The 26,626-nt window shown below is 28.5% G+C and overlaps 1 protein-coding gene across 7 annotated transcripts in view; it reads left to right on the forward strand.

The window, feature by feature from the left end:
* The window catches only part of LOC106639574 (ubiquitin-conjugating enzyme E2 J1), a 297,619-nt gene that overhangs the window by 63,251 nt on the left and 207,742 nt on the right, over nucleotides 1-26,626 (forward strand). The window contains exon 2 of one of the 7 annotated variants that reach the window (XM_089596642.1): nucleotides 12,811-12,952. The exons of 4 other annotated variants lie outside the window; for them this stretch is intronic. The gene's annotated coding sequence lies outside the window, so the exon portion shown is untranslated. Of the gene's footprint in view, nucleotides 1-12,810; nucleotides 12,953-13,076; nucleotides 13,129-13,584; nucleotides 13,706-26,626 lie in introns of those variants that run through there. 2 more of the 7 variants (XM_089596644.1, XM_089596645.1) reach the window with 2 other exon arrangements.

A 26,626-nucleotide genomic window follows, 5' to 3' on the forward strand; every position in this document is an offset into this window, starting at 1 on the left:
AAAGAAGTGGCAATTAGAAAAAGAGGTCGATATAAGGGGTCATCTGAGAGGTTAATAAGGAAGGACCCTGAAAAAGCAATATTGAGATCGATAAGGAAGATCACTACTTTATCGAGTAAGGCTGGTAAATAGAATTTCGGACAGATAGAAGTAGGAAGTCGGTAAAGTAGAAAATTGCATTATCGACAAAATTTAAAAATGGCCAGAAAGCCGCCTGCAGCAAGTATGAATACAAGAAATAATACAAATGCAAAATTAAAGGAACAGACTCTATTAAATTTTACAAAAGAAAATCAGGAGAATAAAGAATTAAACGATAAGATGAGCAGGTTGGAAAGAAAGTTGGATAGCATGATTAGTAGTCTAGAAAGAAGAGAAGAAGATTGGAAAGAGGAAAAACAGATGTGGATAAAAGAAAGGCAATAGTGAACAGAAGAGAAGAAGGCGTTAGAAGAAAGAATAAGCAAGTTGGAATGGGAAACAGAAAAAGCTGAGAGAGAGAAAAGGAGACCGAACATTGTTATAAAACGAGCAAATATTAAAGGAGAGAATCTGAAGAAAAAGGTCGAAGTATATAGTGAACAAAAGATAAAAGTAAAAGTCAAGATAGAGATGGCTAAAGAGATAAGTGTAAACGCTGGGCAAAATGTGAGGAAGTTTGTGGTAGTAAGGCTGGCAAGTAAAGAAATGAAAGAAGAAGTAATGAGAAATAAAAAACATCTGGAGAGAGGAGTTGACATAGAAAGCGATCTAACAGAGAGAGAAAGAGAGATCCAAAGATTTATTTTGAACAAGTCAAAAGAGGAGAGGAACAAAGGAAAAAATACAAAAGTTGGATATATGAAGATTTTGATCGATGGTAAATGGCTTAGATTTGATGAAAGGAAAAGAGATTTTACAGAGGAAAGAAGAAAGAGCCAAGAATGAGGAGAACAAGAAGATGTAGAGGAGGAGGGAGTGAAAAGAAGAAATGTTAGTACTTGTGCGTGAAACATTGCGGGAGTGCTAAATAAGGACAGTGAAGTGTGGAAGTATTTAAGTGAATTTGATGTGATAGTGTTGGTAGAGACATGGTTGGAACAGGACAAGTGGGCTAATGTAGAAAGTGAGTTGTCAAAAAGTTATGAGTGGAAGTGTATAGCAGTGACTAGAGAGCATAAACAAGGTAAAGCGAAAGGAGGAGTAATATTAGGAATAAGCAAAAAATTGGAGAGTAGAAATCATGAAGTATGGAGCGATAATATAGTAATGCAGGAGATTAAACACGGAAATCAGAAGTGGAAGATCATAGGAGTATATAGTCAAAATGTAGCAGAGACGATGGAAATTATAAAGGAAAGAGTAAAAACGAAGGAAAGTGGATGTGTACTTACACTAGGAGATTGAAATGCAAGAACTGGGAGAAAAGAAGGTTGGAGTGACGACAAGGACGTAAGGTTAAGAAAGTCGAAAGACGAAAAGATCAATGAAAAAGGTAGAAGACTAATAAAAAAAATAACAGAAGAAGGATGGTGTATAGTAAATGGGCAAGAAGGAGAAGAAGGAGAATTCACATACGTTGGTAGCAGAGGAGAGTCGGTAATAGATAGTCGGCAAAGGCAAGGAGGGATTGGACTCAAGAATTGATTGATCAGTATGGAGAAAGCTGTAAAGACTGGGAGCGGAAGGGAAAAGAGGTTGAAGAAAGATGGAGTGAATTGAAAGAAAAAAATAGAAAGTGCAGTACCTAAGGTGAAAAAATAGTGTAAAGTGTGGAAGATGGGGGATAAATAATGGCACGATAAAGAATGGAAGGAGAAGAAGAAGGATTTTAGAAGAATAATGCAAAGGTGGAGAAAAAAGAAAATAGAAAGAAGTTATTGCATAAATAAAAAAAGAGAGTATAGGAACTGGTGTGAGGCAAAAAGGAAAAGGTTTGAAAGATTAGAAGAAGAAGAGATATGAAATGCATAATTGGAAGGTGAGGTGTGGAAATATATAAACAAGTACAGGAAAAAACGAAGGAGAGAAATATCTAAAAAGTTCACAGTAGAAGAGTGGAGAAGGTATTTTATGTAAAAGTTTAATGGGAAGAATGAAAAAGGAATTGTGATAGAAGAGACAAGAAAGGAAGAGGCAAGAACAAATGCAGAGGATCAGGAAAAAATGAGCAAGGAAAAGTTCGAGAGGCAGATAGCCAGATTAAAAGTAGGAAAAGCACCAGGAGAAGACAAGCTGGAAAATGAAGTATGGAAGTACATGCCGGGAGAAGTGGATGCAGCTCTTTGGGAATTGCTGAAAAAAGTATGGGAAAAAGGAGAATTACCGGTTCAGTGGAGGCAAAGTACGATTTGTTTGATTCACAAAAAAGGTGATTAGAAAATTATAGAGGAGTTACATTGACATGTACAGCATATAAGATTTATGCGAGTATATTAAATGAGATGTTAAAAAAGGAAATCGAAGGTAAATTATCAGAAAGTCAGTTTGGTCTTAGAGAAAAGAGAGGAGTAATAGAAGCTATATACACATTGAAACACATTGTTAATGAAAAATTAAGCAAAGAAAGAGGAAAATTATTTACATGTTTTATTGATTTAAAGGAAGCATTTGATCGAGTGGATAGGAAAGTTTTAAAGGAAAGATTAATAGAAATGGAAGCGAGTGAAAAGCTAAGAAATAGGATTATGGATATTTATGAAAAAACGAGAAATGTAGTTAAAGTTGGAGAAGAGGAATCCAAGGAATTTTGGACAGAGAAAGGTGTGAGGCAAGGCTGCCCACTGAGCCCGACGCTGTTTAATGTGTACTTAGCGGATCCGAAGCAGGAATTAAAGAAAGGGCAGGTGGGAGGATGCAGAGTTGGTAATGAAAAAGTATGGAGTCTATCTTACGCGGATGATATAGTATTAATAGCTGATAAAGAAGAAGAATTGAAAGAAATGTTAAAAAGATTTAAAAAGTACATAAATAAAAAGAAGATGATTTTAAGTGAGAAAAAAACGAAAATTTTAGTGTTCGAAAAAAGAAAGAGGAATGATAGAAGGTGAAAGTGGGGGAGTAAGGAATTAGAAGAAGTAAAAGAAAAAAGATATTTAGGATATATACTACAGAAAAATGGGAGAAACGATAGGCATATAGAAGAAAGGAAAAGGAAAGCAGTGATAGCTATGAAAAATGCATGAAGCATAGGAAAAAGAATATTTAAGAATAGCTATAAAAAAAGAAGAAAATTATTTACAGCCCTAGTAAAAAGTATAGCGCTATTTGGTGCGAAAGTGTGAGGCTGGGAAGAAGAAGAAAGACTAGAAAGTGTACAGAGAAGATATATGAAATGGATATTAGGATTAGACAGCAATACACCAAATTATACAGTAGAGGAGGAGTGTAGGTTAGAAAGGATGAGTATGAAAGTGTTAAGGAGAGCTTTAAAGTTTGAAGAGAAAATTAGGGAGTCAGACATAAAATTAGTAAAAGAATGCATAAGAGAAAGGGACAAGGACAAGGAAAGAGAGAGAATAGGAAAGGAATTAAAAAAAAAAGCTAAATTACTACGGGAAGAGAAAGTAAAAGAAACAAGATTTATGAAAGGAGTAGAATTTAGGTAGCAAGTAAGAGAAAAAATATTAATGAACAAGGAAAGAAAAGAAGAAGAGAGGAGAATGGAAAAGATAGAGAATTCACGGTACAACAGAATATATAAAGGTATAAGAACAGGAGATGAACCAGAATACTTGAAAAAGGATATGCCATCAAAGGATAGAAAGTTAGTAGCAAGGTTTAGATGCGGAAATGAATGTAGAAGTAGAGAATACTGGAAAGGGGAGGAGGATAAGAAGTGTGGATTATGTAAGGAGGAAGAAAAAGATCTTAGACACATACTAAAGATTTGCGGAGATACGAGAAATGAAGAAGAAATGGAAAAATTACTATGCCATGATGCAAAAGAGATAGAAGGGCTAAGAAAAGTAATCAGAAAAAGGAAGGAGTCAGAAAAGATCTAAAAGATAAAAGAAAGTATGCAGAAAGTTAAGGTAGTAAAGAGAAAAGAAGTATTAGTAGAGCAAGAAAGAAGAGAGTAAAAGAAATGCAAGGAAGAATGAAAAATACAAGAAAATATATGGACAATTTAAAGAAAAGAGTTGTTAATTTTTGAAATTTTTGATAATTTAGTAGTATTAGAAAATTTGTTTATTGAGTTAAATATGGAAAATTTTGATAATTTTGATAATCAAGTTGGAAACTTTTGAATTTTTGATAGACATGTGTTTAATTTTGAATTTTGAGAATTGAGTTTTGTATACTTAGAACTGTAGTAATATTAAGTTTGTTTCATTTTAATATTATTTTAACAGAAGACAAAAGTAGAATATTAAGAATAGTTGAATTAAAAATGAATATATTATATAGCGTAGATTAAGTATATATTAAATGTACAAAAATGTTACGGAACCCCTCCAAACCCGTAAGGGACGGAGTATGAAATAAATAAATTAAAAAAATTATTTTCCTAGCAGTAGCACATACTAAAATAGAATCAATGTAAGGTAAGTGTAAATAAAAAGCTCATATTTGTATGTATGTATACAACTGAATTTCCTACTGTTAAGAGTGAATTGAGTAATTTAACTTTGAGTTGCATTTTTTCAAATGTTTGTAAGAAAGTGTTAAAATATTTTATACATGAACAAACAGTCTTTATTTTCTTAATCATATAATGCTATATTTATACTCTTTGATTTGTACGAAAATGTGTAACGTTAAGATAATCCGATTTTTTAAATGTTGCAGAGATTACTAAACTTTGTTGTTCAGTGCTTTTTGAGGTACCATTTATTTATAGTAAAGTATATAACACATGGAGGAAACAATTTTATACACATTCTTAAGCTTAAGAGCTGCAAGCGCTCTCTTTGTCGAGAATCATTTGTTTCTTGAAATTTCAAAGTGATCAATGCATTCAATGATTTTATTTCGTTATTGAATAATTTTTAATTATTTCAGCATTGTATTCGTTTGCAATAGATATTTTTATTATAAATTGTAAGTAACTATATTTTGTATAAATTATTTTCTTGGACCAAAAAATGTAACTTATCAAATATTTCGCCTTAAAATTCGAGGAATAGTCCAACAGTTGATTTTTTTTGGCTAAATTATTGTACCAATGAAAAATTGTTGCAAAGACAAAACCAAGATATAAGAATGTACGTCAGACCCAAGATCAACATAAAATTCTTTTTACTATAGGTTGGTCTTGCTCTTTCGTTGTCTTATCTGGCATTGATTTTATTTTTCGATCTTATAATAAATCCAATAATCCTGTAAGTTTTTGATGTTTTAAGTGTGTGGATCCAATGACGAGGATTGTTTAAAAGTTACTTCCAGGACTGACAAAATGCTAACTATAATCTCATGTTGATCAGAGATTTTAAAATCAAATAGCAAGTCGTAAAGATATATTTCGTTGACATAAAACATACAGACTTTGCATTTATTTATGTTTCTCTACTGATCATTTGACGATTGCTATGATATTTTTGCACAGCAATACAGTCTACAGGTGATTTAATGGCAGAAAAAATCAGCTCAGCTCTCAGCAATGCAACTTTTGCATTTTATGTTTTCTTCACATTGGTTACATAAGAAATGGTTTATCAAGTAACGATATAGTCTGCAAGGATGCGAAAGAAATTGTTATTTAGTTCCGTTGTTACATTAGCTTGTATAAGGAGGAGCTTTTTTTGAAAATTTATAACAATTATTTATATACGTTTATTAAGAAAGAAAAAAAATTTAATAAAAACTTAAAATTTTAATAAGACGAATCTTTTTTTTCATTTTTCGTGTTCCAAGATTGCATTGTCCATCAGAACTTAAAAGATTTATACATATTCTTAAGTGGTTTTTCTACTTAATAGTTTTTAATAATTAACACCTTCAACCATGTCGTATTAATCCTGGATTATGCCTGTGGGGCAAGCATAACCCAGTGAAAAAAAATCAGGTGTGAGTCTTGGGACCCCCAGCAGAAGTAAAACTTCAAACTCAAATGTTATTAAACTCGATATAATAAAAACTGTAAAAATTAGAGTACACCTAATTTCAATAGATCTTTAAGAATCCGATATTAAAACAGTTTAAATTTTAATATTATTACGTATTCAAACATGCGCGTGCATAAATCCCATACACTTTAATATACTCCTTATGTTACACTTGATTCGTGCATTCTTAGTACTTCCATGTTTTTTATGATGTATGTTATAACATATACGAATTTTTGGTCATGCAATGCAGAATGAAATAAAAATTTTTCACCATACTGCACTGAAAGAAGGTACTTTTGTCCCATTACAAAATTAATAATAAGAATATCGATTTTGATCACGTGATAATTATTCTTATATTACATAATAAAAAACAGAAAATAAATCAATTTATGGGTAGGACATGAAGGATGTTGCTCTGCCTTTGAGATGTGACTTTTATTATTTTTAAAATTATTGCGATCGTTTGTATAGATCCGTGTAACATATATTTTTGTACCTCAATACTTATATTCTGTACGTAGAATTATATGTGGCCTAATTTGCTTTTCTTTTAAGATACGACTGTTTTTCGAATTTTGAAAGGTTACATTTTGACAAAAATTTTTTGAAAATGTTGCAAATGTCCATATTAATTTTTCAAAGACGACATACGAATGAAGAATTTTTTTTCTCGTTCTTTTCAAGATACAAGAAAAAAAAAGTAATCGAGATTATGCTTTTGCATAGTCCAACCCCTCTATATTTGTGCACCTTGATCATGTAGTTCCTCTTGAGGAAACCCGTAAAAGTGGTTATTTTTAGCTAATTTTACTTCCCTTTTAAGATACAGCATTTTTTTTGTTTTCAAAGGCTAAGTTGTCGTATTATACATACTTAATACTTTACGCACGTTTTTTTATACACATATATACATATCAAGGGATAAATAGGAAAAGAGAACGATTTTACTATGATTTTTCGAAGACTTCAAAGAGATCAAGCGACGTTTTGTGTCAGACATTATTTACCTGATAGTACCTTAGCTGTAACAGAGGCCCAGTTTAGCCCGTATTACAGTCAGGTTACGATTTCCACAGAGTACTATAGAGAGAATCCATATCATATAGATAGATAGAGTAACTGCGCTGCACGATTGTGCGCATGCGAGAGGGAAGGAGGGAGAGAGAGAGAGAGAGAGACAAACAGATCTCTTCCTGTAAACGTATATATATATATATATATATATATATATATATATATATATGTTTATAAATAGTGATTTATGCGGACTTCACGTGTTTCTAACATATATATTAATAACATGGTAGAATTATGCGGATGTCCGCATAATTCCACTTTTGTCCTTATAATAACCCTAACATACATGTGATTGTCAGCATAAGTCACCTCTTGATGAACATATACTTATGTGCACGGCAGCGTTCGCTCGCTCGCTCATTTTATGGGTTAACTTTTCATATAAGGCGTGCCTAAAGAAGTTTCATTTAAAAATCTGCTGCCTATCCAGGTAATCGTTGTTGCTAAACTTGCTGAAATGCATTTCCGCAATTTAGCCAATGACTCGTTAAAAAAAAAGTCTTAGAATGTATAGGTTCACGTATTTTATCAAAAGATATTTATAGAAAAATATACTTTATTCTCATTGCCTATGTGTAAAGTTTTACCGAGTAATGACTCTAGATACTTTGTGGTCGATAGTGGTTGTAGTTATTATTAATTATTGATAATTGAGAACATGTGATTGAGTTATAAAATTTATTAAAGAATTAATAGTAAAAAAATTTAATATTAATTCTTTGACAATATTAAGTTTGACAAATGTTTCATGAAAACTGAAAAGGGCTGAGTAATTTTTTCTAATATTTTACCTCAATTTTTTGTAATTAAAATAAGAAATATACTGGATAAAAATACAGGTCTTGAGAAAATTGTCGTAAAATTGAAATTCTGAAGCACTTAATAAAAATTAAACATTGCTCGTTGCACTTTTATTATAAATAAAACAGTTTTACTTTAATGTTCTACCTTTGAAGTCAATAACTGAACACTTTGCGAAGATATACTCAATTTAAAATCATTACGGGCTCTGACCTTGTAACTTAGGGTGACTGACTTTACTTATTTGTATGTATTGTACAATATAGAGAGCAAAATATCTCAAAAAAATTCTGCAATATGCTGAAACTCTGTAAAATATAAGACGTTGGAACTAAAACCCCTAAAAATTATTTCGCACATTTGCAATAGAATTTTGCGTGAATAGATTAAATGTTTCTTATTTTGGACTCGCTTTTTCTACAGAATACAAGTCTTGGAGAAAAAATTTTTTTTGGTTTCCCGAAATGCATGAAGTAAATCTAAAGCTTATTACTTTGAGATCTTATGTCACAAGAAAAATAACAAGCCGCATTTTTCCCAGTCGTCTTCAAAAGATAATATTTCGGAATTAGACTTAAACCCGTAACACCAATTAAGCCACTTTTCTTTTAATTTATGAAAACAGCAATAGACTTTTGTGATACAACTTTTGTTCTAAATTCAGTGGAAAAATTAAATTGTAATAATTAAAAAAACTTTTTAAACCGAATTTTTATAAATGTTATTTTAGTTTACTAAGCAATGGGAAATTTCATCAATCGTTAAAAGACTCACAAATTCATAAATTTTATTTATAAAACTCACCTTTTGTTCTGGCCTTCTTAATTTTTTTTCGAGCCTCATCTAAAACAATGGCGGGCTGCTAAAGATGCTGCCTATAACGTACCCACACCAGCTCACCAACTTTGTAAAAAGCTAGATACACTGATTGAAAACTAGAATTTGATTAGAAAAAACAACGATAACGAGGTTGAAAACGAGATCTAGAGAATGGATTGAAGCTTGAGAGATAATAAGTCAACAGAAGATTGAGGGGAATATTTAGGGCAGTTTTGATAAGTGGAAGAAGATTTACTGTATTTTTGAGGGCTTAAGTATGAGAGAGATACAGAACGTAAATGAGATGGTGAACAAGAAAGAGAAAAAAAGTGACAGTAACATCTAGAGAAAGGTTGTGACTGAGAACGAAAGTGGAAGGGGAAGAAATGGTGACAGCCAGATCGAAGAAGAGGCCGAAAGCATGGAGTAGAGTTTGCTAAAGGATGAGAACAAAAATGTGAGTAAGATGGAAACTGCAACTTGGAGAAAGATTGAGAGTTGCAATGTAAAATGGGTGAAGGTAGTTCATCAAAAGTCTTTAAAGCCTCAAAATTATTTTTTCAGTTTTTTGTTTAATAACATATTCAACCATTGTCAAATACCAACACAAACTGTTTCGCAGTTATCTGCAGTTCAAGTTTATCACATTGTACATCATATTGGTTCAAGTTCTCTTCTACGAACTTAGAAGCTATCACTAAACAAACTGCTTGAAAAGTACGGGATCCATCAACAATGTTTGGTGCTATGTCTGGCTCATGTAGATGTTTGTAAAAAAAGGTAAAAAGAAGCATCAATTTGATTCAAGTTAAAGTAAATTCGATTGAAAGCACTAGGGCTGGAATAAGATTATAAATTGTACACTCTTATTTTAAAAAAGAAATAAAAACTAAAAATTACGTGTCGTACAGCTTTAACTCATTAAAAGCCTGTGATATACAAATACTTTTCTTTGCAGGAAAGTTTATAAACTAAGATTATCGAGAAAGCTTGGAGTGCTCTAAGTTCTTGGAAATTTCAGCTCGAACACACGTTCTTATTCAAGTACGTATAGTGCACCCAGACAGTCTGAACTACGGGCGTCTGTATCGGAAATTTAAGATAGTGGATTTGGAGTCACACATACGTGCTTTCTTTTACCCCCCCCCCCCGTAAAAGCGACCCAAATCTTTTTAATTGTATACATTTGAAGCATTTAAAGTTGTTATTCCAATTCGCCTTCTTGCAGTGATAGACATTGTTAAAAACTTTTGTGAGCCCTATAAAGAGCTTTTGTTGCCAACTTTCTTGAGTTGTAACATATTAATAAGCAAGGTAGTTCGATGTGTAATTGTCCTAAAAATTTTCCAGCAAACGTGACTGCCTGGATACCAGAAAGTGGTCATATTTAGCCTGCTTTTGTAACACTAGACTGGTTAGAAGGAAAAAGTTTGAAATACTCGTAGTAATTTTTTCTAACGTCTCCTGGTGATACGCCAGAGATGTTGGCCTCCAAAGTACTTTTTTTTTTCGTAGAGCTCAGTTGTTTCAATGATCCTAGATGGAAATTGGTTCGATCGCTTACTTGTTAAAGAGTATCCGGTTTGAAGTTCATTCTTCCTTTACAGTTTTACTAGTAGTTTCACTCTGCGCAAACTTTGGACAGGATCGGTTATTTTTGGTTGAATGCTGAGTGTCGGAAGGATTATGCAGAGTCTTCAATGGTGGGGCTTCCCAGCTGCGTGACAAACATTTTTTCTCGTGACGTCTGCCAGTAAATGACTGACCTGGTTTAAGAGTGGCTGGCTTTATAGTCTATTAGTGGACGAATCGTAGTTGGAATTAATTTTAAAACATTCGTTACATATCTGTAAAAAATATTAATAAAATTGATGGTCGTTTAGTGAATGTAAAGATTTTTGATGGCTCTACAAGGTCAGTAGTGATACTTTTAGGTTTTCTCTTAGGTTGTGGGGCAGTAAAAAGGGTTAGTGGGGGAGGAGACGGTTAAATTAAAAATTTCTTACAAAAACGAATTCCACTACATTTAATCAAAAATTTGACATTTGTTAACGTACAAATTTATGTAGTGTATGAAATGTATTTTTATTAAACAATCATGTAAGCTGCAAAAAGTTTATTATATTTTAAAACAGATTAATTTTATAGCTGTTATCATATTATTTATAAGTTACAAAAATCGTTATTTTTGGAATACATACTGTTTGTAAGTAGGTGTGGGTTAAAGTAAGGAATGTAAACGTTGTAAAACTGATTGTTTTTTTATTTGAAAATGTTACTGTTCAGTATATGAAGAAAGTTTGGGCACGCATGTGGTCTGATACTGATATACAAATTTATTTATTTTTTTTTTTAATACAAAATATCTCTAGTTAGATCCCAGCGAAAAAAACGGGTTATGCGGTATTTTAAATTGATTTGATTTTACAGCTAAGAAATTTAGAGGAACTAATACTTCAACACATATTTCCGAAACTAAACTTGTACATAGTCATTTTTAAATTTACTCCTAACGAAAGTTGAAACCCCCACTATCAATCTCCTATTTTTTATTTTCCCAAGTTGTAACTACAAACTGTCCTGATCACTTGGCTCAAAAAATTTAAAGTACGTCTTTCTTCTTTTGGCATGCTCGCTTTTACCGCGTACTGCTCTGCTATGATATTCCTTCACCTTAAATTGGTTTGAAAAAATGGACTTTCCTTGCAGATGACTAGCCGAGTACTAGCCACTCCTGGGCAATAAAACAACTAACAACAATAATACTCAGATGCCAAAAATTTTTATTGAAATTTCTCGTTTATTCTTACCAAAACAACACAATTAAATATACAGGAGGTTACTGGGAGACATCTGTCGCTACGCCAATTTGTTTTCAGCTCGTATACACATTGCCTGACACTCATAAAATTTCTGAACTAAATTAATTCCTTTTCCTGAAAAATTCCCGCGTGCTACGCGGTTATCTCAATCCCTCTATCCAAAAAATCTTGACACATGCATAGAACTCTCTGTCTGTCTCTCTCTCTCTCTCTCTCTTTCTCTCTTAGCCTTGAACTTACAGTTCACACTCTCTTTCGTGTCAGTCGTGTTTTTAATTATACCTTTAGGCCAATCAAAAAAAGCCATATTTTGTGGTATGCCATTTGTAGGTATTATTGAAATGAATAATTTGCGATTGGAATTAATAAAATCGATTAATAATTGTTTTAAAATAATTGACATATGATGCCGACAAAAGCGAAAATTTCATTATTTTTTTACTCCATCATAAAATTTTTAACAGCTCTAAAACTCGGTGGAAATGTGTCTTCCGTAAGCATGAAACTACTCAAATTTTTTCGTAAAAATACATTTCTTACTTTTTAAAAAAAATTCATTTATTTATTGAAAAAGTGTAAAATGTTTAGTTCAATCTGACCTGGTTGTCATCATCTGACAGGACCCAGTAGGAGCTCATTTTTTTCGTTGTAACATTTAGTTTATGGATTCACTAATGGCATAACAAGTTTTTCTATTTTTCATCAACAAAATTGTTTTTATAAAAGTGCAACTTTTTTACGAACAGTTTTTTTGGAATATCTCATATCTCATTAACAAATCAACATGTTGGCATAAAACTGGTATATTCTAAAAGCTGGAATTTTTACGAATTTGAAAAAAAATTGTTGTTGTCAAATGTTTAGAAGTCGAGATAATTTTTTCAATTGGTTTTTTACGCCATTTTTTTTATTTAACATTACCGATGTTTGAAATTTGGACTGTAGGTAGTTTAATACTTGAGTTTTTATATCCAGCAATTTTTTTTCTTTTAACATTATGTTTTAAAGGGCTAACTTCAATGTTTATTGGAACTGTCTGATCGAGCTACAAAGACATTTTGAATTAGAATTTTTTCGATAGAACGACGTCAAATTTCCACCTTTAGAAAAAAAAGTTGTTCCTCGTCTATTTTTGATCCAATTTCGACCTTTTTTTTAAGTAGGGTAGCGTGATAAAATATTAACAACTACTGTATTGCTATTATTGATAATTTGTTAATTAATTTATTACAAAAAACTAATTTTTTTTTCAAGGGTAGCGCTCCAGATGATGGTTTGATGTCGAAATAAACATTGATAATTGTATAAATAGATGCACATCAACAACAAAATACTCAACAGCAAGCTGGAGAGCATGGAAAAAATTATACCAATTTTACATTGTATAAGAATCATGTTGTGGTAAACACTGCTTAATTTTCTTTTAATTTATTTTTTAAAAATTGTTTTGCTACACATTAAAGTACTCAGAAGGTATTGCTGTACCTTTTTAAATTCCTGCTGTTTTAATGAAAACATGGTGAAGAAAAGAGGAAGAAAAGAAGACAAAGAAGCAAAAGGAACACGCATTTCGCGCGGTAAACATGTCTTCACTTTAATGTTTTTTCCAATCTACATGCCTAAAGGAAAAAAAATTTGTTCATGATAAATTGATTAACAAATTATCAACAATAGCAATACAGTAGTTGTAAATATTTCATCACGCTACCCCACATAATAAAAAGGTCAAAATCGGATCACAAATGGCTGAGATGTGTTTTTCACCACCGAATACATTTAATAAACTATAAGAGTTACTGTAAGCCATTGCATCCTGTGAGTTTGCTAACTCTATCGGCCTATAGGTCGTACAACGACGTTGGGTTGCTATGTGGTCCTGAGGATGCTCCCTAAGATACATGCGGTAGATTAATAGATCTTGAGGAGATAACAATATCCGATGATAACTGCTGGGTGACAAGTTGTTGTGAATGCAAAAGTGTGTCTATATTGTACTTCACTGTTCAAGAGCTAGTAAAAAATGATGCTGTGGGGCCCACTGACTCATGTGAATTTTTCTAATTGCACCTGTCTTTAAATTCAGTTAGAAATACTCGGTCAAAAATACGTGTCGGTACCAATACCTGAACACGCTGTTCATCTACTGGGTCATTGGTAAAAAAACTTTAAAATTAATTTATTAATTGTATACATGACCTAAGAAAATTTTTTTTTTTTTTTTTTTTTCAAGGAAAAAATATAAACTTACTGGCGCAATGACTGTTTTGTTGTTATGCAAATCAGAAATTCAATAAAAATGAGAAAACAAAGACTTTATGAAAAAAGTGTTCACGTACTGGTGCTTTTACCTTATCAATTGTTAAATTTTGAGAAAATAAAAATTAAAAAACTATGACAGTATGTTCGATTTATTAGGAGATTTTGGTATCAAATTGAATAATTCACAATAACATTAACTTATATTGTGATGTTTGCGTATGGTTGTACTTGAATAATTTTTCTTTAATTTAACATTTAACTTCTTTTAAAGATAAAATCATAATTAATACGTGCGTACATGTAAAAATTATAATAAAATACAATTACTTTGATTCTTTTTAAATAAAAAATTGATTTTAATATTAGATTAATAATATAAGTATTACAAAAAAAAATTTTTTTTGTCAATTTAATTTTAAATATGTACAAAATTTGTACGTCGATTTTAAAATCTATTTCGAAGCAGTTTAAACATTGTAAAAATACTAAAGAGTGTATTAAAAAATTTTAAAAATAGTTAAATCAATTATATTTATTTTGCTAATCAAAACTATTTCATGAAGTATTTATGATAACACGATTAATTTTGAAGTTATTAGAATTCATAAATAAAATTAAAAACTTATTTCATCTAAATTGAATGGTTCAATAATAAAAGTAATAATGTAAAAAAAACAATAACTGAATAAATTGTAAATTCATTGAATTTTATTTTTTGCATGGAGGTTAATTTAAATTAGATAATGGATTTTATTTTCTTGAAAGTAATTGAATCAAATATAACAATTGTAAAATTAAGTATTTTAAATATTTTTGGTAAAATCGTGTGTTATTTGTAAATATCCATGTCTAACTAATTTTTTAATTTGATTCAATCTATGAAGAATATATAATATTCAAATTTACTGCTTACTAAAAAATATTTTTAAACAAAAGTTTTAAGGATTTGCTTGAAATTTATTTTCATAGTTCAATTAATAAATTAATTAAGGGAATAAAATCATAATCTTTTAATTTTTGATAATTTTGTAACAAAAAGTTCATTTAGTAAGTACTCCTAATTTTATTAGTAATAAAATATTTTTATTGACTAATTTTATTAAATAAATATTAACTAAATCAGTGAAAATTGATATAAAATCTTACAATTTAATGAATTTATTTTAGAAATTCAGCAAAAAAAAAATTTATCTGCTTGTTAAAAACATAGTTTATTATACTAAAAATGATAAATTATTTCTGCTCCATGAAAATATTGTTTTAATAGCTGCATTTTTGTTCTTAGGTATTACAATTATTTGGCTTTTTAGGAAAGTCTCGAATAAAAGAGTAAATTAAATGAAAAACTTAAAAAATCAAATAAATAAGTCGTATATTCAGGTAAAACATCTTAAATGATTATAAAAGACGAAAAACCCCTATAGAATTGTATACCAATAACTTATCAATAATCATATACTAACTTTTGTAGTATAAACTTATTATATTGATGATTTAAACAAATTTCAATAAACATTTCATAAATTTGTTATGAATACATTGTATTTAAAAGTTTTGTCATAATAATTAAAATAAATGATCTTCGGGATAATAGCATTATTTTTTATATAAGGTCATATTGGTAATAAAGATTGTGACATACATGTTTAATTCATATAAACTTAATTAGAATGAAAAGTCTGGGGATGTATTCAAATTTGTAATGGACCAAATAAATTTGGTTTTATAGGTTAATTTCAACGTTTTAGAGATGCTATTAAATTATTTAATAAAGAAATTTCCTTAATTTTTAAACATTATTTATTTTATTTAATTCTATTATACTTTAAACAAAAATGTTCTTAATGTTACGATTACAGTATTTTATTCCTTATTTAAATATAATTTTAAGAGAAATTAATTTAATATTCATCTTTTGTTTTATACTTGTTTTATAGGTTTTAAGAGTGCATCCTTAAATAATTGGATCATAAACTTTAAATAATATTTATTCATTGTTAGGGGGATTATGATAAATTGCTCAAACTATTACTTTTGAAGTTCGATCAATTTTAATGATTTTATCTATTTTAATTGTACGAGAAGTAATTCATTTTAGTATTGAATGAAAACAAATTCTGTTGGTTGGGCAGGACTATTTTAATAGTCTTTAAAATTAAATTCAATTATTAAAAATCAATTTGAAATTAAACTAAATGGTCCTGCTCAACCACCTAAATTAGTTTTTATTCTAAACTGAATTTTAGACAAGCAAGTTTGAAATGATTGGAGTTGCTGTTATACGTTAAAAAATAATTCAATTATTTAATTTAACAAATATTTTAGAATAAATTTAACAGTAATCTTACCTAATGTATTAGAGATAACCTTAAATTGCATTAGCAAATAAAAAACATCATGTTGGATAAAAATGAACAGTAATAATAAGTTTACTTAATTATAATTTTTCAGATGAAATAAATTATAAGGTATTGATAAACAAATAAATTAAAAAATTTTTTTAAATCTTATGAATCCTAAAATATCTTTTACTGAAAAACGAGGGTTAAAAATAATTTTCAAATAATTTCTATTTAATACTAAAAGATGTGAAGATCCTGTTTCATGTTGAAAGATTAAATATTAAGTAACGAAAGCTAGAACCACGAGGGTATGTTAAAAATAAATAAAGATTGATTTTATATCGCATATTCATAACAATTCCTTTTTGTAATCATACAGCTAAGGAATTTCTAATATAAGGAATTGCTTATAATATCTATGTAAGTAATAACTGTTGTTCCTTAAAATGAAATTTGATCTCAAAGTAAAACATATTATAAAACAGCAGTTGTTAAAGTGATTAAAAAAATTAAAATATCTGAGTTCCAAGTTTTACAGAAGTAAATAAATTGTAATACATTTCTCATCCAATATGAATAAATAAACACAAAAAATGTTGATACTTCATTTATAAGATATAATTTTAAAAATCACCTACACGTAACATCTTCTGTGATATGAATAATTCTATCAAATGCTAAATCAATATTTGGACACTAATGAAAAAACGAAATTCATCCCATTAATGATTAAAGTACCAGACAAATTTCCAATGATAAATCAAAATTATACATAATTAAAATATTTGATGGAGTAGGAAAAATAACAATTATTGAATAATAATTTCGTAATAATTCATAAGATTTAAAATAGATTTTTTTGTTAATTTGCTTTCCGTAAAGTAAACTTATTTTTAATAATAAGTTAAACAAATAATCTTAACACAATCCAAACATAAGTAATAAAATTTAATAAATTCTAATTCATATGTACGTACATATACGTATAGTAAGTCACGGTGCAGCCGCTATGAGTTCGCGGGGCTAGGAAGGATAGTATGAAAAGGAGGAGAGAAGTGGAGTGAGCTGAGTCAGACTAACTTGGATGTCCGTGCGAGACGGGTACGTAGAGAGATTTTGAGAGCGAGTGACTGTAGTAAGGGAAGAGATTATAAGTGCCAGTGAATCACGGAGAAGCGTGAAAATTGGTTGATGTTAACGCTGAATCAAGTATCCAGGGAGTTCAGGCTTGCGTTCCAGTTCTTAGTCAAGAAGTTTATCAAGCTGGGACGCCCACCAGTTCCTTAACCGATTTGAGATCTTCGTCGAGCTTGTTGTCATGTTTTATATTTACGTCCAAACAAGTAAGTCTGAGAGTCCCGAGGGTTCCCAGGCCTGATAAGCCCGGTCAGAATTCTGTTAAGCAGAACGTTAGGGCACGTCCTGTTCCCAGCGTTATTACCTCCGCTCACCCCATTACAAGTAATGTAGAATGTATATAAACTATATTAAATTTATTTTTAACTTTATGATTATTACTAAAAATATAAAGATAAGGTAAACGTGAAATATTATAAAATAATAGATGTAATCCTTAAATGTAGAATTACATAATTTATAACAAGAAGGTAATAAACTCAATAATAGTAAAACTAATGGTTGAGCAAATAGTAATTATTGAAATTTTTATGTTGATTTAATTATACAAATCAAAAGTTTTTGTATTTGTTTTGCAGAATTAATTTTTCTTTTAATAAATAGCTGAACAAAAATGATTTCAATTTAAATTACTATCTTTTAGGATTAAGTAAAAACTTAATTTTTTTTCTTATTTTTTAAAATTGGAATTCACACACACACACACACACACACACATACATACTTTTATACTAATGTATATAGAAGCTTAAAACTTAAATCAGTCTAGAATAAATAGTATAAAAATTTCAAAAATTTCAAAAAATAGTTAATAATTGACATAAATAGTTAATATTTTTTTAATTAATACACAGTACAGTAAATTTATTACACCAAATATTATGTTATTTAATTTTTTTTATCTGTGAAAAAGTCTTAGGATTATAATGATTACTATCATTCATTTAAATTAAAGGTAGAGGTAATTTTAAGTTTTTATGAACAAATTTATAATAAATTTTTAAAGTTATTTAATTAAATTAATTTCAATTTATACTTTTTTTGTACTGATTAATATTTACTTGTAGAATTTTAGTTATTTTCATTTTTATATATTAATATTCTAATAAAATTATTTAATTATAATAATTATTAAACAAAAATAAATCATGGTTTTAAAGTTTGTAAATAAGATTTATAATAGATATAATAACTTTGTTATTATTAAGTTACGTAATTATAGTGAGTAATAGGAATTATAATTTTTCAATTCAGTTATTCTCATTAATTTTATTATATATATATTTGTTTGAGTATTTAATTTTCTCAGTTTTTCATGATTAAATAATCAGTTATATTAAATTACTTTTATATAATTATTCTCTATTTTTGACTATTTACAGCATTTTTAGTGAAGTTATCTATATGATTATTTTGTAATTGATTACCTGAAGCTTAGGTGTAGGCCCCAGTAATTGAAACAATTATTTTAACAGGAGTAATATTAAAGTTAGGGGGATATGTACCATATCGTATAATTATAATAATAAATAATGATTTCTTAATTTTTAATAACTTAATTATAGTTGGGTTATTTAAGATAATATTAAGATTTCATGCTTACGCCATTATGATATAAAATTTATTGGTTCTTATTTTTCAGTAGCTTATATAGAATCAATATTTTCTACGTAAATTGAAGGATATTACGAAAATTTTATAGTAATGGTGGTACATAATGTATGTTTATACAAAATATTTGGTATAGCAAATTTAGAATCCAAAAGACAAATCATTATATGTTATAAATAAATTCTTTATTTTATGCCTTTTTTACAACATTTTGATTTTTATTATGCATAAGTAATATAGTTGCACTGATTCCCTTGAATTCATTTAGAAAAATTATGATTGTAATGATTCTTTATTTTAAGATGCAGAAAAATGAGTTACCTCAGCCATATACTTACGTGTATAATGTACTCGCGGAATGTGGGAGTCAAGATTTGACTGAAACTTAAGAGGACAGGTGACAGACGTAGAACGAGAAATTTTTCCTCTTGATGGTCACTTGTCATATGAGCTTATGTATACATACATTACATCTTGTATGAATTTGACGAATAAATTGCGTTTTTACTCTATGTAATTCGTCCGTATCAACTTGGGGTGTAACACATTTATTTATATAATTCTGAAATATTAACAATTTAAATGAATCGATTTAAAGATATAACAAATCTATCATCAATTCGCATAATAATCAATAAATCACGAAATTTTATTTATTTTAATTTGAATAATGAAATATTGTTTTGAGTAACAATAACAGCTTTTAATTAAAGAGTTCAATTTTCTATTTTTTTATGACTTCCTGCTGCTATAGCAGCTTCCACTTCAGTTTCGTCATTAGTTTACTTATCAACCTCAGTGCAGCTAGAATTTATATTTCAGTTAAATATTATAATTTAATATATAAAAATGACGTTTTATGGCCTTATATCATTAATATAAGAACAATTACTTATTCTACTTGGTACAATTGTAATTGTTATCAGTATTTTATGAATTAAAATTAACCATTTTATCTTATATTTATTTAATTGTCTATCCACTGCTTTAATCAATAATACTGATATGTTAAGGAATTATTAATTCAGTTAATAATTCTAAAAATATTCGTTTTATAAGAAATGCACTTAATTTAGTACTAATAACTGTAATAATAGTAGTAGTAATAGTAATAATAATAATTATAACAACAACAAAAATAATAATATTTAGATTTTTACATAAGAAATTTTATTTAGTCCATGTTGTATGATTTTGAAAAATAAATAATCAACTCGTATTTTTTCTTTCTTCTTAAAAATAAAAATTAAAAAAGATATAGTACCTGAAAGTTATAGTATGTAAAAAGTTACAGAAAACACCTTATATATGTGACGTTGTAAAGTATATATAACACATAAATGTTCTACAATTAAGTACAAAAAAATGAGCCTTTCAACATGAAAAAACTATTTAAAACTTGTAAAGATACAGCTTTTTAAAAAAAGTGTCAAACTTTCATATGTATGTACTAATTTCAAATAATGTATTAACAGTTCAACAAATTTGCTTGAAATTTAACTTTGTCTATACAAAATGAAAACCAAGTATTCCTAAAAGTTATAAAAAAAAAAAATTTATTTTAACTTGAGTTATTGTAAAAAATCATAATGACTGTTTTTTGAATGTTTTATAATAACGTCATATCCACAAAGAGTATGTTTATAGCTATGAAAAATAGAAAAATTTTAAGGGTCTATATCTTGTAAAGTTCTAATTTTTCTTTATAAATAACACTATTTTTTTTAGTTTTAGTTCCAATCATGCAATTTTTTAAAATCTTTTATAAATCATTTTTTTTTATTATGTTTTATGCTAATGTTCAGAATACTGCTTACTGTTATACATCTAATTCAATTTAATTATTATTTAGTGCACGAAGAGATTAATTAAAATAATATTTTAACCGTAATAACAGAAAAATTAAAAATTCTTTAGTGTTGATATTAGTAATTGGTTTAATTATTTTCCTTAAATAATTTTTTACAATATTTTTAAAAACAGTGAGAAACGTTTTTTTAATTAAATTTAAAAAATTAAAATTTTAATTATATGTTCAATTTTTTTAGTTGTAAGATCTAAAATTAGATCCGAATTTTATATTTTTTTCTCGTATAATATATTTTATATATCATAAATATATTCATTAAAGTTTTTGTAAATTAAAAGTAAAAAAATATTTTTGAATAATCAATTTTAATCGTTTTGTAATCGTTTCATAAAATTTGAAATCGTTTCTTGCTTTATTATATTGTGAAAAATCCTTAATGTATTGTAATGTGTATATATATATATATATATATGTATGTGATAGAACGGTTATGACGTGATTTTTTGGCATGCGAATACTGTTATGACGCATTTTTCCTGTTTTGACGCAAAGTGGTCAAAACAGCATTTCCTACGAAGCCGGTTTTGGCCACTTTTTGGCACGACTAACCGGTTTCAACACTTCTAGAGTACCTCTGACCAGTTTTGACCATTTTTTTCAGTTTTGACCATTTTTTTTAAACGTTTGACAAAAAATGGTCAAAACCGGGAATTCAAAAGTGGCTATTTAGAATTGCCTCAGCTGTATGACTTTTAAATGAAATTATAATAGATGTTACATTATCAATGATAAAAAATATAGTAGAAAAGTAAAGCGAAATTAATTAGTTAAAACTGGTAAATCTGATTCATGCGCTTATTAATAAGACCTTGATACAGTCAATTGACAACGCACCAAATTTTTACACCGAATTCGGCGTTGAAATACATCTTTTAGATCTTATAAGCTTAAAAATTTTTTATATTTATTACAAATTATGCAATAGCTTTTTAATGTCTTAGTTTTAAAGAACATAGTTTATTTGCTAGTGTATGCTAAGAAGACGTTGCATTTGCCTGTATTACGAATAAGCAAATTAAAAACAAATATTTTAGTCAACCTATATTATATAAATAATCATTTTTAGAATCCTTCATTCTAATATTATATTTTAGTAGACAAACCGTATTCCCTAATTTTTAATAGAATTGTAGCCAAAAAAACCGTAATTTTATCTTAAAAAACCGTAGATTTTAAAATAATATTTGAAAATTTGCTCCATTGGCAAAACTACGTCATCGTTACTCTGTAGGTCTAGATACCGAGCACAAAAGATGGTATTCAACATTATTTTCTAAAGTTTATTCTTTCTGTCGTAAAACATAAAACCAAACCAACTCGAATAACTGATGGGTTTCAATAATTCAAATCAAATAACGCCGTTATTTTTTAACGTTAAACGTAGTAATTTAAATACATTTAATGATAGAAAGAGTCAGTATTATAAAAACTTTTCAATCGTTAAGTTGTTGTAGTATTCCTTTAACTATGTTATAACTGTCTAGACTTGTGCCAGCGCTAGATTGCTTTTTTTGTGCAGTAGATCAAAACCTTATGCAACATAATATTTTTACATGGTTTTAAGGGAATAGCGAAAAAATAGGTCAAAACTCATGATTTTGACAAATACGATGATTTATAAGACCCAGTCACGCTTAATTGACGTTATTTCGTATCTCTGTGATAGAGTTGGCGTTAAAATACTTCTTTTATATCGTTTCGGTTAAGTTACTGTTAATATTAACTGAAAAAAGATAGTATCAAATTCCTTGAGTCAGACTTCTATGAGACTTGGCTGAATAGCAAGTGTATGCTAATAACAAGTATCTTACATCTTAAGCAAAATAGCAACGTCTACAAGACATTCCAGTTATCTTATTGGATGTAATTTTTAATTTTCAGATTTCTCCATTATATTCTGGTTTTCTAAACAAACAGCAATCTCTGCTTAGAGTTTAAATGGTGGCCACTGTAATTGTTGATCTTATCAAATACAATTGTGTCTATTTTGTGATTGATGATCTAAAAATTTAAACTTGTCAAATTACTAATATTGTCACTATACAGGCTTAGTTATTAGTTACCACAGACCGTATACAACTAAATCCAATTATGTTTATTGCCTTATTTGCTCAACAACCGTTTACAATATTAAATCTCAGAAGGCTTTACTTTTTATGCAATGATTTTTCTTTTTTTTTTGGTCTTTTCTTAAACGTTGTAATTCATACGCTCTCGAGTAATGGAAATTGGTAAAAAAAAGAAAAAAAATTTCTTTGTGGAGAAGTTTTGGTATTTATTAATTCTAAGCATTATTGTTTAATCTTATGCTCTCCGATAAATTGCTTTTTCTCCCCGAGCGGAGTATTAAAAATTTAATACTCCTATTAATGATATAGTTGAAACGTAAAACGAAATAAATAAGTCAAAACTGTTAAATCCGATTTACTCGCACAACTATAAGACCTTGATACAATCGACTGACAACGCGCAGTATCTTTTTAGCGTATTTGGTGTTAAAAAACATCTTTCGGATCTTACAATTTTAGTTCTTTTTTATATTAAACTTAAAAAATTCTATAAGCTTTTGACTGTCTAAGTTTTAAGAGACATGGTTTAATTGCAAGTAAATGCCTATATGTTATTAAATTAGTCTGAATTTCAAATAAGCAAATTAAGTAAGACATATCAGTCAACTTATTAATCATAAAAAATCATCCTTAGAATCCTCTATTCTGATTCATTGTTTCACTAGATTAACCGTATTCCCTAATTAATAAAGAAACAGTAGCTAGAAAAAGCGTATTTTTATTTAAGAAATCCGTAATTTTTAAAATAATATTTAAAAAATAACTTTATTGCTGAAACAACGTTATCGTCACTCTATAGGTCTACATTTCTGGCACAAAAGACCGTATTTTACATAATTTTATAACTATAATATAAATACCTTAGTTTAAAAACATAACACTAATGCTTGTTAACTATCTGATAGCAATTAATAATTTAAATCAAAAAACTTTGTTACCTTCTAACGTTTATTGTAGTTATCTAAGGACATTCATTATGAGAAAGTGTTAGTATTATGAGACAGTTTTTAATCATAAAGTTGTAATAGTGAACCTCGAAAAAATAACAACTGTCCACCTTCATTCCAAATGTAAATTGCATTTTTTTTCGTGCAGAAGATCACAACCTTATTAAACATCATATTTACATGGTTTAAAAAAAAAAGAATAACTGGTTAAAACTGATAAAGTTGAAACATACCATGATCTATAAACCAAGTCAAGATTGATTTACAATGTAACTCATCTCTTTGATAAAGATGGCGTTAAAATACTTCTCTTAAATACTCTTGGTTTAGTAACTGAAAATATCTACTAAAAAAATGTATATCATTTCTCGAATCAGACTTTAATAGGACTTGGTTTAATAGCAAGTGTTTGCTGATAACAAGTATCTTTTATCTGGAGCAACTAGGCAAAATGTACGAGTGATTCTAGTTATCTTATTGCGTATAAACGATAATCCTTACACTTCTGTATCATATCTGCTTTTTCTGAACAAACAGCACTGAATGTTTAAACAGTAGAAACAGCAAACGTCAATCTTATCAATTATCATTGTGTCTTTTTAATTATTAATAATTAAAAAAACTGTGCACTAGATCAAATGTTATAAGTCTCTAATTTTCATACAATGTATTTGTTTTCAGTTTATACTTTTCTGAAAAATGTGATTTATACGCTCTTTCGTAAAAGATATTGTTAAAATAAATTAAAAAATTCTTATTGTTAAGAAGTTTTATTATTTATTTAATCTAAAGAATATCGTTTAAATTTATGCTGACTGTTGAATTGCACTATTTCCCCGAGAAGATTATTAACACTTTAATAACCCTTATGTTAACATAGTTGAAAAGAAAAACGAAATAAATTAGTAAAAACTAGTAAATCTGATCTATGCGCTTATAATTAAGACCGTGATACAATCAATTGACAGCGCACCGAAATTTTTTAACAAATTCGACGTTAAAAGACATCTTTCAAATCTTATAAGTTTGAAAATTTTTTTATATTTACTACAAATGATGCGATAGCTTTTTAATGTCTTAGTTTTACAAGACATGGTTAGATTGCTAGTGTATGCTAAAAAGCAATTGCATTTGCCTGGATTCCGAACAAACAAATTAAAAACAAATATTTAGTCAACCTATTTGATATCAATAATCATTTTTAGAATCCTTTATTCTAATATTATATTTTACAAGAAAAACCGTATTTTCTGATAACTTAAACGCCAAAACTACGTTATTCTCACTCTATAGGTCTAGATACCTTGCACAAAAGAACATATTCAACATCATTCTATAAATTTTATTCTTTCTGTTGTGAAACATAACACAAAACTAACTTAAACAACCAATGGCTTTTAATAATCTAAAGTTGTTGTAGTAATCCTTTAATCAAATTATAACTGTCTAGACTTGTGCCAGCGCTGGATTGCTTTTTATTCGTGCAGTAGATCGACACCTAATTAAACATAATAATAACATGGTTCAAAAGAAATAGTAAAAGAATGAGTCAAAACTGATGATTTTAACATATACTTTGAGCTATAAGACCCCGTCACGCTTGATTGACAATGTCCGAATATTAAAACATAAATAATCCTAATATAAACAAACTTAAAAAGTAAAACAAAATTAGTTAGTTAAAACTGGTAACTCTGATGTATGCGCTTAATAATAAGACCGTAATACAATCGATTGATAACGCGCAAAATTGTTTTAACAAATTCGACGTTAAAAAACATCTTTCAGATCTTATAAGTTTAGAAATTTTAATATGTACTACAAAAAAGATATCAGCTTTTTAATGTCCTAGTTTTAAATGACATAGTTTAATTGCTAGTGAATAATAGAAAGTAGTTGAAATTCCTGGATTCCCAATAAGCAAATTAAAAACGAACATATCGGTCAAACCATTTAATATAGATAATTATCCTCATAATCCTTTATTATAATATTATATATCAGTCGACAAACCGTATTTTCTAACTTTTCTTAGAACAGTAGCCGGAAAGAGCGTATTTCTATCTAAGAAACCAGTAGATTTTAAAATAATATTATGAAATTTACTAAATCGCTAAAACAACGTCAACGTCACTCTATAGGTCTGGATACCTGGCAAAAAAGAGGGTTTTCAACATTATCCTATAAATCTTATCCTTTTTGTTGTATAACATAAGACCTAACCAACTTAGATAACCAATGGCGTTTAATAATCCAGGGCAAATTACTCTGGTTTCTCTTTACGTTAATCGTCAATATATTAAAACATTTATTGTTAAAAAGTGTTAGTATAGTAAAAAAGTTACGAATTGTTAAGTTGTTGTAGTAATTCTTTAACTAAATTATAACTGACTACACTCATGACAGCGCTGGATTGCTTTTTTGGTAGTGCAGTTGATTGAAACCTTATAGGACATGCTATTAACATGGTACAAAAAAAATAGCAAAAGATTGATTCGAAAGTAATGATTTTGACAAATACGATGATCTATAAGACCCAGTCTTGATCAATTGACAATGTCCTGTATCTCTTTAATGAAAATGACGTAAAGATACTTCTGTTTTATTATCTTAATTAAGTAACAGTTGATATCTACTGAAAAAAGATATTATTACATTCCTTAAATAAGACTTTTATTAGACTTGGCTGAATAGCAATTGGATGCTAATAACAAATATCTTATATCTGAAGCAAAATAGCACGTTTGAAAGACATTCCAGTTATCTTATTGCGTATAATCGATAATCCCCAGGTTTTTCCATTATAATTTGTTTTTCTAAAAAAACAGCATTCTCTGTTT

Source organism: Copidosoma floridanum, unplaced genomic scaffold (genome assembly GCF_036245765.1).
Source record: "Copidosoma floridanum isolate Cflo_tuat_1 unplaced genomic scaffold, Cflo_Japanese_pri ptg000030l, whole genome shotgun sequence".
Classification (NCBI taxonomy): Eukaryota; Metazoa; Arthropoda; class Insecta; order Hymenoptera; family Encyrtidae; genus Copidosoma; species Copidosoma floridanum.